The sequence below is a fragment of the Macrobrachium nipponense genome, chromosome 36 (genome assembly GCF_015104395.2).
Source record: "Macrobrachium nipponense isolate FS-2020 chromosome 36, ASM1510439v2, whole genome shotgun sequence".
Classification (NCBI taxonomy): Eukaryota; Metazoa; Arthropoda; class Malacostraca; order Decapoda; family Palaemonidae; genus Macrobrachium; species Macrobrachium nipponense.
Window position 1 is genome coordinate 39,011,581 of NC_087220.1, and position 12,732 is coordinate 39,024,312.

Genomic DNA, 12,732 nt, shown 5'->3' on the forward strand with positions numbered 1-12,732 from the left:
ATAAATAAAAAACAAAATAAAATAAATAAGTCTAATATATATGACAAATTTAAATAAATAAATAAATAAGTAAATAAAAATAAATAAATGAATAAATAAAATAAAAATTAATAAGTAATAAACAAATGAATAAAAATAAATAAAAATTAAAAATATATAAATAAATAAATGAATAAAAGTAAATAAATAAATGAAATAAATAAATAAATAGATAGGTAAAAATAAATAAATAAATAGAAATAAATAAAAAATAAATGATCAAATAAAAATGAATAAATAAAGAACAGAAAAGTAATAATTAAATGAATAAACAAATAAATAAATAATAAGGAAATAAATATAAATAATAAAATATAAAAGTAAATAAATATAAATATAGTAAAGTAAAAAAGTAATATTAAATAAATAAATAAAAAAATAACATTAAATAAATAAATAAAAAACTATAGATAAAAAATAAATAAAAATAAATAAAGAATTAAACAAAAATAAATAAATTAAATTAAATAAAAAACAAATAAATAGAAATAAATAAAGAAATAAATAAAGATAGATAAATAAACCAAATAATAAAATAAATTAAAAAAATTAAAAAAATTAAATAATAATAAATAAATAAATAAAAATAATAATCAAATACATAAAAAAACAAATAGAAATAAAAAAGTAAATAAATAAATGAGAATAGACAAAAAAAATAAATAATAATAATAAATAAATTAATAAAAATAAATAAATAAAAATAAATAAATGAATAATAACAAATAAATGATTAAATAAATAGACAAATAAATAAATAAATGAATAAGAATAAAACACAAATTTTAGAAACTAAATAAATTAATAAAAATAACTAAATAGAAAATAAATAATAATTGAATAAATAAATAAATATATAAAATCTAAAGAATATATAAAATTAGATAAATAAATAAATAAATAAATAAATAATAAGAAAAATCAAACTAAATAAACAAAAATAAATAAATTAATATAAATATAAATAAAAATAAATAAATAAATAATAATAAATAGATAAATAGACATATATAAATCAAAACGAAAATATTAAAGCAAATAAATAAATAAAGAAAAATAAAAATAAATAAATAAAAAGATAATCAAATAAATAAAAATAAATAAAAAATGAATATATAAATTAAAATCAATGAAAAATAAAAAAAATGAGTAAATAAAAATTAATGAATAAATAAAAAAGTAAATAAATAAATAAATAAAAATGAATAAATAAACAAACAAAACTAAATATATAAATCAAATTAAATATATTAATCCAAATAAACATAAAAATCAAAATAAAAGAATAAATAAAAAAACCGAAAATAAATCAAAATAAATGAATAAAATAGGAATAAAATAAATAAATACATAAATAAATAATAAAATAAATTAATAAATAAAATTAAATAATTAAAAAATTAAAAATTAAATATGATAAAGATAAATAGAAAAATATATAATAATATAAAATAAATAAATCCAAATAAATAAATTAAAATATAAATAAATAAATAAATAGGATAGATAAATAAATATATAAATAAATGAATAAAAAAATTTATAAATAAAAAATAATTAAAAAATAAAAAAAAATAATATTAAAAATTACAAATTAACAAATAAATAAAATAAATTAATTAATAAATAAATAAAACGAAATACTCCAACATCAAATAATTTAATTATAAATAAAAGTAAAAGTAATAAATAAATGCGTAAATAAATGAAAAGATATATAAATAAAAAATAGATAAATGAATAAAAATAACTAAATAAATAAAAATAAAATATAATAAAAAAAAAAAAAAATCAATAAATAAAACAAATAAACAGAAATAAATAAATAAATAAAAATATAAAAATAAATAAAAATAAATAAATAAAAATAAAATAACTAAATACAAATAAAAAATAAATCAATAAAATAAATGAATAAATAAAAATAAATAAATAGAAATAAATAATAAATATATATATATATAAAAGTATATAAATGAATAAATATGATTAAATAGAAATTAATAAAAATAAATAGATAAATAAAAATTGATAAAAAATAGAAGTAAATAAAAAATAAATCAAAATAATCAAAAAATAAATCAAATAAATAAATATATAAATAAAAAAAATAAAAAAAAAATACATAAAAAAAAGTAAATAAATAAGTAAATAAACTAAAAAAATAAGTAAACAAATAAATAAACATATAAAATAGATAAAAAATAATTAAATAAATAAATAAATAAAAATAAATAAAAAATATATAAAAATAAATAAATAGATAAAATAAAAATTAAATAAAAAAATAAATAAAAATAAATGAACTAAATGAATATAAATAAATATAATTAAAAAGATCTAACACAATTGAATAAAAATAAATAAATGAAGTACAATAAAAATATGTAAAATAAATAAGAAAATAAAAGAAAAAAAATAAATAAAAAATAATTAACTAAAAAATAAATAAATACAAAATAAATAAAAAAAATTTAAATGCAAAAGTAATTAAATTTAAATAAATAGATACATAATAAAATAAAAATAAATAAATATAAATTTCAATAAAAATAAAAAAGAAATGTAAATAAATAAATAAAAATAAATAAATAAAATTAAATAAATAAATGAATAAATAAAAACTAAATAAAAATTTAATTAAATAAAGAAAAATTAGTAAAACATTTTTAATTTAAAAAATATATAAATATACATATAATAAGTAAAATAAACTAAAAAGAATAAATATATAAATTAAAAATTAATAAATAAAATTAACAAAATAAAAATAGATAAATAAAAATAATAAATAGACATGTTAAACGCAAAAATCTATCCAACTGAATGTTACTAACTCGCTGTTCCTAGAAGACTGCCGCAGGTCCAATCATTCACGGCCTACATTCTTTGTGATGACGTCATGGCATGTCACGTGACGTACCACGTGATACATGCGTACAGATTGTATAACGAATATACATATACAAAATTAATCTTTTATTTAGCTGCATATCTTACGTTATATGCAGAAACACTAACACTCTATATAACACAAATAAATAAATAAATAAATAAAAATAAATAATTAATTAATAAATAAAAAAATAATTTAAAAAAGATAAAATAAATCAATAAAAATAAATAAAAAAGTAATTAAATAAAGAATAAATGAAAAATAAAAATAAATAAACAATACATAAAATTAGATAAAAATATAAATAAAAGATAAATAAATAAATAAAAATAGATAACTATACATATACATATATATACATACACACACACGAGATATATATATATATATATATATATATATATATATATATATATATATATATATATATATATCTGTGTGTGTGTGTATAACTAAATAAATAAAAATAAGAAATAAATAAATAAATAAATAAAAATAATGCATGAATCAAGATAAATTAAGACAAATTAATAAATAAATAAAGATAAAAGTAAATAAATAAAAATAAATAAATAAAAAAATAAAAATAAATAAGTAAATAAATAGAAATAAAATTAATTAATTAATAAGTAGAAATAAATAAATAAACAAATAAATAAAATAAATATATAAATAATATATGGATCAAAATAAACATAAATCAAAATAAAAAAAAATAAATAAATAAAAAAACAAGTAAAATAAACAATTAGAATAAATGAATAAATAAAATAGAATTAAATAAGTAAATACATAAATAAATAAATAAATACATAAATAAAAAAATAAAAATACAATAGATAAAGATAAATAGAAAAATAAATAATAAATAAATAAAAATAAATAGAGAGATAAATAGACAAATATAAATAAATAAATAAATAAATATATAAATAAATAAATAAATAAAAATAAATAAATGAAAAAAATAAACAAAAAAATAAATAAACATAAACAAATAATAAACAAAATAGATAATTAAAAAATAGAGATAATAAAAATAAAATTTGGAAAATAAATAAAAATAACTAAATAAATATATATATATATAATAAATGAAAATAATTAAATAAATAAATAAATAAATAAAATAAATAGAAAAAATAAATAAATAAAAATGTATAAATAAATAAAAATAAAAATAAATAAAAAATAAAAATAAAATAAAAAATAAATGAATGAATAAATATAAATACATAATTAAAAATATGTAAAAACAAATAAATAAAAATAAATAATTAAATACAATTAATATTAATAAATAGATCAAAATAAAGGAGTAAATAAAAATAAATAAATAAATAACTATATGTATAACTGAATAACGAAAGTTTGGAACGTGATAAATCCATAAATAAAGGTATAAGCCACGAAGGAAAAATAAATAACGGAGTTTCTGTAAGATCTTTCGACGTTCAACGTCTTTTACTCAGAAGATAAACTGACTTACATGAGGAATTAACAGTACAGGAAAGCTCATATAACTGACAGATAGGGATTATAAGGAGATTAGTACCTAGAATCCGGCACACCTGGAGAAGGAGTAACCTTTCCAAACAAGCATAAACATGGGTACAATTGAAAAAAAAAAAAAGATTAAGTCAATCTGCTCAGACACAAGGACAAGACAATTAAAGGATAATATAGGGTGACAGCTATTCAGAACTTTGGTAAACAAAAACTTGTATTTAAATTGTATTTAAGTCTGTAATTATATCTTTGAGGTCATTCTTAAACATATTACAAATACAAGGGTCTAAATGAAACAGGCTACGGCTAATATTAAAATTATAATGGGAAGTAAGTTGTATTATAGCAGATTCCAAAAGATTTCGTGATAAGACATCTTTTGACCTTACAATTACTGAACTACCAATCCAATTTATTCGGTGGTTGTTTTCACTTAAATGAATGAATATTGCATTAAATGTTTGCCCAGTTTTTACAGAATATTTATGCTGGCTTAATCTTACTTCTAAGCCCTTGCTCGACTGTCCGAGATAAAAAGAGAGGCAGTCCATACATGGAATTTCATATATTATGTTGTTGCTTTCCCAGGGGCCATTTCTTATTAACCTTCCTTTTAGTGTATTATTATGGGAAAAAACAAGGTTGACCTTAAAGGCTTTTAACAATGATTTAATGGTTTCAAATCCGTTGTTTATTTTTCCTTCGTGGCTTATACCTTTAAGTAACGATATATATATATATATATATATATATATATATATATATATATATATATATATATATATATATATATATATATAAATCGATAAATAAATAACAATAATTAAATGAAAATAAATAAAGAATAAATAAATAAAGATGAATAAAGGTAAATAAAAGAAATAATAAATAAATAAAAATAAAGAAATAAATAAAAAATAAAAATAAAAATAATAAATAATAATAATTAATTCTAAATAAATAAATAAATAAATAAAATAAATAATTAAATAAATAAATAAAAATAAATAATTAAATAAATATAAAAAATACATAAAATATTAAATGAATAAATAAAATTAACATATAAATAGACAAACAAATAAAAATATATAAATAAATAAATAAAAATAATGAGATAAATAAATAAATAAATAAATAAATAAGAATAAATAAATAGAAAAATAAAAAAAATTTAATAAATAAATAAATAAAAGAATTAATAAATATAAATAAATATAAATGAAAAATAAAAAATTAAATAAAAATTAATAATAAATAAAATAAAAACACTAAAAAATAAATAGAATAAATAAGAAAATATAAATAAATAAATAAATAAAAATAGATGAATAAAAATAATAAAATAAAAATAAAAAATAAATAAATAAATTAAATTAAATAAATATAGATAAAAATAAATAAAATAGATAAAAATTAAAATAAATAAATATAAATAAATAAAAAATAATAAAAGTAAGTAAGAAAATATAAGCAATAAATAAATAAGATTAAAAATATAAATAAATAAAAAAAATAAATATATAAAATTAAATAAATAAAAATAAATAAATTAGAAACATAATACAAATACATAAATGATGTAAATAAATAATTAAAATAAATAAATAAATAAAAATAAATAAATGAATAAAATAAATAAAAATAAAATAAATAAAAATAAATTAAAAATTGAAAATAAATAGATAAATAAAGTAAATAAACAAATGAAAGTAAAGAAATAAAAATAAATAAATAATAATAAATAAAAAAATAAAAATTGAATTAAAATAAATACATAAAAAATAAATAAATAAATAAATAAACAAATAAATAAATAAATAAATAAATAAATAAATAAATAAATAAATAAATAAATAAATAAATAAATAATTAAATAAATATATAAATGAAATAAAAATAAATAAAAAAGAAAATTATTAAATAAATAAATAAATAAAAATAATTACATAAATAAATAAAATTAAAAAAAATAAAGTAAATAAATGAATAAATATGTAACTCAAAATAAATATATAAATCAAAATAAATTAATAATAAAAACAAATAAATAAATAAAAATAAATAATAAATAAATAAATAAATAAATAAATAAATGAAAATATAAATAATGATAAATAAATAAATAAATAATAAATGAATAAAAATAGATAAACAAATAAATAAATAAAATATATAAATAAATAATTAAATAGATAAATAGATATATTGAATAATAAATAAAATATTAAATTAAAATTAATAAATGAAAATAATTAAACAAATAAATAAAAAATAAATAATATAAATAAATAAATATATAATAAATAAATAAAAATAAATAAATAAAAATAAATAAATAAATGAAAATTAATAAATAAATAAATAAATGAATAAATAAATGAACATAAATAAATAAACTAATTAATTAATTAATAAAAATAAATCAATAAATACAAATAACTAAAGTATTGTACAAAAATTAGAATACTTTTAAAGATTATTTTTGAAATATAAAGTTTTGATAAATATTCCAGTTTTTGGATAATATTTTTGAGGTTTTTGTATTTTTGTTGCCCTGCCTGTCTCAAAAGTTATTATAAAAATGAAAAAAACAAAATGAAACTGAAAAAGGCTTAAAATATATATAAATTTAAATGACATATTTAGAGTGTTTTAGTCCTCCTTTCGATGTGTGATTTTTGTTTCAAAAATCTTTTAATTGACCGCATACATTTAGGTCAATATATGTGATATTAAGACCTTTATAAAAAGTGTATCAATTTTGGTACACAATTTTTGTGAGGTTCTTTTCATCTTTTGATGCCAGATTTTTGTGTCGAAAATCATTATAAAAATCACCTAAAAAGGAGACAAACAAAGTACATTTATGATAGTTTTGCACTCGTTTTAATACTGACTTCTGTTTCCATGATCATTTCGAAAATTACATAAATCAGGACAATGAATATAATGGTTTAAAAAATAATTAATTGTGAACTAAAAATTTTGGGGAGTTTTTTCCCCATTTTGATAACTAATGATAAAAATCGCATAAAAAGGACAAAAAAATTAAACAAAAAAAACTTCAAAAATTTAAATACAATATTTTTGTTTTTTTTGCATCTTTTTGATAAATGATTTTAGCTTTTGTCTAAAATTTTAATGTTAAATTCATTTTCATATTTTTTATTAAATTATTTCTTAAATAAAAATAAGTTGTCAAAATAATGGCGAAAATTCTTAAAATACTGTATTTATTCCTTTTCTTTTCCCCCCCTTTTTAAGGGATTTCATATTGATTTTTGAAACAAAAAAAATGGCTTAAATAAAAAAGGAAAATAAACTAAAAGATATTGTGCAAAAATTATATATATATTTTTAAACATTTTACGTTCTATTTCTAGGCGATTTTTAAAAATAATTTTGAAATGAAATATCAGACATTAAAAAGAGGGCAAAATTATCAAAGATATTGTATTCAAATAAAAAGAAATTTTAACTGATTTTAATTTAAATACAATGTCTTATTTTAGCCAATTTTCTGAATGATTTTTGAAACAAAAATCGTCCATCAAAACTCGGAAGAAACTTTCAAAAATATTGTAAGAAAATTAAGATTCTTTTAAAAATTATTTTTTTAAATAAAAGTCTGGCATCAAAAGAGTGCCAAACTTCCAAAAATATTTAATTCATATATAATACTTGTATACTGTTGTTTGAAATTCATTTTTAACCGATCTTTAAGTGATTTTTTAAAACAAAAATTAGTCATCAAAAAGATGCGAAAACTTCAAAAAAATTATGAACTAGAATTAAAATATATTCCAATGATTTTTCAAAAAAAATCTGTCATTATTTTTCTGTTTCATTTTATTTTTAGACGGTTTTGAAACAGAAATTATTCCTCGAAACAAGAGCAAATCTTACATGAATATTGCATCTTATCTGAAATATTGTATTAGTTTTTTTCTATTTAATTTTTGTCTTTTTTGGGCGATTTTTCAAATAATTTTTTCAACAAAATCCAGCCAACAAAAACAGTAAAAAAAACTGTCAAAAATATTGTGAACAAAATTAAGTATGTGTTTAAACTTTATTGTTACATTCTATTTAGGCAATAGTTTAAATAATTTTTGAAGAAAAATCAGTTATAACAAGGAAGGCGAAACTCGCAAAATTATTGTATTCAAATTAAAGTATTTATTAAATTTATTTTTGTTTTAAATTCAGTATCCTGTTTTTAGCCAATTTTTGAAATGTTTTTTTAAACAAAAACGAGTCATCAGAAAGGGAGCCAATAAGCGCAAAGATGTTGAATGCAGACAAAATTAGGTTAGAATCATATACAGTGAATCATTGGTTAGCTGATGCTGACAGCCGCAATTCTTCATGGGGAATAACTGATGAAAGAGCTAAGATTAATGAAGCCGTGCTTCTTGTTAGTTCAGAACACGGTGATGCATATAAAACTTTGAATTCTGTTGGTTTCAGCAAATGAACTAAATATGGTGAATTCAAAACAATTTGTTTAACGCTGGGAGCCCGTAAGTAAAGAGGATACATTACATAATGTTACCAACAATATGAATCCATGGCATAGCTCTACGCCTATGCTGAAAATGCCATAGATGAAATAACAGAAGACTTGAAGTCAACGAACATCACCATCGGAGATAAGATGCAGGTTGGTGATGATGAAAGGGACATAGTTAGTTTAAGATACTTCTTAAACTACTAGTCATTTGTAACGATATATAATGCTCTAGGCATGAAAAGAAGGCTTTCCGGAAAATTAAAATTGATCCCAAGAGTAATAGCCTTCAAACATTAAAAACAATGAAGCAACAAATGCAGAAGACAGAGGTAGATTTTTCCAAGGAATTTTTAGGGGTAATAGAAAAACAAAGGAAAAGGACAGGCAGAAATAACAATCCTTCATATAGAATAAATAATAATGCCAGACAAGTAGGGAATAGATCCACTCCTTTCAAGGAAAATATGCCCAAAATACTAAAAGAAAATGGAATCCGAATCAGAAAGGCAGACAGAATTATTCAAGGAATGGTCCACCCATGACATAATTTATGCCTGGTCAATCTTCAAACACAAATAATTCAAGTCAAGGAAATTATTCAGCTCAAGGAGCAAGACCAAAGGCAGCGTGTGAAAACTGCGAGTATACCAATCCTTCCACTAACGAATGCAGAAAGCCTAGAATCTGTACAATTTGTCAGAAGGTCGGAAATTTAACTAAAAGCTGTTGGTTCAATAGTAAGGAAACCAATAAGGAAGTAGCAGAAATATGTAACAGTCGGCCTAATCCAAATAAGTCTTCAAGCCATTGACCATTAACCCCTTCACAGAAGAAAGAAAGTAATTCCCTTCAAGATGATGAAAGAGAAGAAGAAGAAATAGCTAGTATAGAAAATGAAGGTTCATCCGCATTTTCCTACATAAATAACGAGGAAGTAGTATTCTCCATGAAAGAAGAATAAATAAAGAGAATAGATTTGCCTATTATGAAGATTCCAATAAATAGGACATGTACTGTACTTATAGATTCAGGCAGTACAGTGAATATAATAGATAAATCAACTTTACCCAGATATTTAGGCATTTCAGAAACTCTGATTCAGAGTCAAAATAAAGTTATAAAGGGAATAGTGGATAAAAAAAAAATTAGAAGTCTAGGAAATGTGAACTTAAAAATAGACCTTTGTCTCAAATTTGTTGAAAGTTTTCTAGTTCTAGATGACAGACTTTTTCCCGCACAAGTATTATTTTCATTTGATTTAATGAGATGTGAAATATTAGTAGACAGCAGTGAAAGAAAGATTATCCTGAAACAGGATAATCAGAGGAGCGTATGTTTTGCGCTTGACGAAGAAAAGCCTCACCCAAATCTGATCAATTTGTCTGAGACAGTTTTGACAAGCGGGAGAGACATACGGGAAAAGCAAGATAAAATAGGAACAGATAGAAAAGAGGAATTCCCACCATTACAAAATATAGAATCAATGAAATTTGCACATATAGATGATATATACTCAGATATAAGTAATTACTCAGTTTTGTAATATTGATCAAGATTCCTATACAGATACATGTGTAAGTGTTTACATAATAAAAATATGGAATGTTACTCCATATATATAAAAGACTAAAACTAAAGAGGTCAACCAGATTGCTTGCAGGAATGTGATCAGACCAGAGACAATAAAGTATGTAGGCTAAGATAACATGCCGTCACCTGTAGTCATTCATTTGTTTATAAACTTTAGTCCAAGCTTCCTGCTTGAGACAAACACCGTGACCTATAGCTCAAGCGGCCTACGTGATTAGTAACTATGTCATCTGATTGTATGTTCGTATGTTCGAGCTACTGTCTGCTTCTTTTATGACTTGTAACCGAGATGGTAGACGAGACAGAATAGAGTTAGCCATCGTCATTAGAAGACCTGTACCTCTTTACCTAAGCTTTATCATGTAGAAGAGAACAGAATAGAATTAGCCATCATCATTGGCAGAAGCGATCAAGCTATCGTCATTAGAAGACATGTACAATCATACCTGATCTTCACCACGTAACTTCAGAAGAATATATGTATTTTTATACTTCGTGTTTTCGACTTGAACCTCACATCATCACCGAATCATCATGAGTTTAACACATCGTCGTCATAACCAAAGAAGATATAATCCGACTTCGTAAAGTGATCTACAAACCCAAGACACTCCAATGAATATGGAAGTGCAATACCAACCGACTTAGCGTAAGATTATCGCAAGTCTAACATTACCTCATAGGGCGCCTTATTATACAAGGCAACAGCCCTAAAATTGGTGGCAGCGTACCAGAAGAACTCTACAACGACTTCCGAAGAAAAACCAGAATAATGAAGTATCATATCAGAAGTCAACGACGACGAAAACAAGAGATTCTTCAAGCAACTTATTATCATCGTTTAGTGAGCGACTTCAGAAAACAACAAGAACTCTTCAACGACGACGAAAGCAAGAGATTCTTCAAGCAACTTAGTATCATCGTTTAGTGAGCGTTTTCAGTAGTGAATAACTTCAAGAAACAAACCCGACGTGTCCTTTTCCTACGGCAATGCAAGCTTCGTCTCTCATTAGAATCATTCAAGAAAACATCGTTATTGAGCGTTTCCGGCACTTCAAGAAACAAACCGAACGCGTCTGCAGCATCGGATCTTCAAGGGCTCGAATCATCCAAACAACGCGCATGGGGAAAACTGAAGCCAAACCAGGTCATCCGCTAAAAACAGAAGGAGGACCAAGGCCGTGTGTCGTTATCGGAACACCGTGACTTCCCACAAAAGCAAGCTAAGTACAACTTTTTATTCATCTGGAGTAACTGAGTGTTTCCTTTGCAGGTCGAATTTCGTTATTCCTGTGGCTGAAGTTACGGGACATTCTTAATCTTACTTTTTTACAGAAATTATCTACATCATTGAGATTTCGCTACTGCGAGTTTTTATCTTTGAGTGTCTGTTTCCAGAAGTTCTACTGAAATATCATAATCATATACTATGTTAATTTTATCATTTTGGGTGATTATTAATCCCTTACGTAACAAATCATATTAAACAGTGAATATGCGTTTATGCAGTGGACGTCTGTATTTATACAGATGCATGGATAGGGTCGTTAGGCACCGTAGTGATTAGAAAACACACAAAAACAAGTGGAACACCCGTACAAATCTAGATAAATTAGAGGTAACACTATTTCGGGTCATGACAAAAATGCTCCTTTGCAAGTCCCGATCGCAGTTTTAGCCTTGAGTTTTTTTAGTTATATAAAATATCGAACCTCAATGACTCAACTTAACTTTAAAAATACGGCTGGATTGCAAGGAATAACATGTCTATAAAAAAACTTTCATTAGGCTAAATGCGCTGACCAGGATCCCTCACTATTTCAAATTTTAGCAAAGAATGAAGTAAACAACAGCAAGTACAAACAGTTAATATTGAATGCAGTAGAGATAACATGTCTTAATAGTAATCGCTCAGTTCCTAATAGTTCGTCATTCAATCGTTCGTTGCTTTATACGTAACTAGCAGCAACATAATGCTAAAAACATACAATACGTTGCCGATGGTAATAAAGAGAAGGATCCTAATTATTACAAAAAGAAATAGGTAAACAGTAGCCCTTTCAGAAACAAACAAATCGTGCTTAAGCACTTGGGTACTGTGTCATCCAGTCAAGCGGTCAGGGTTAGTCAAAGCTGCCGAAGTGTTCAAAGCATAGCAAATTCCACACAATAAGCGACTCTA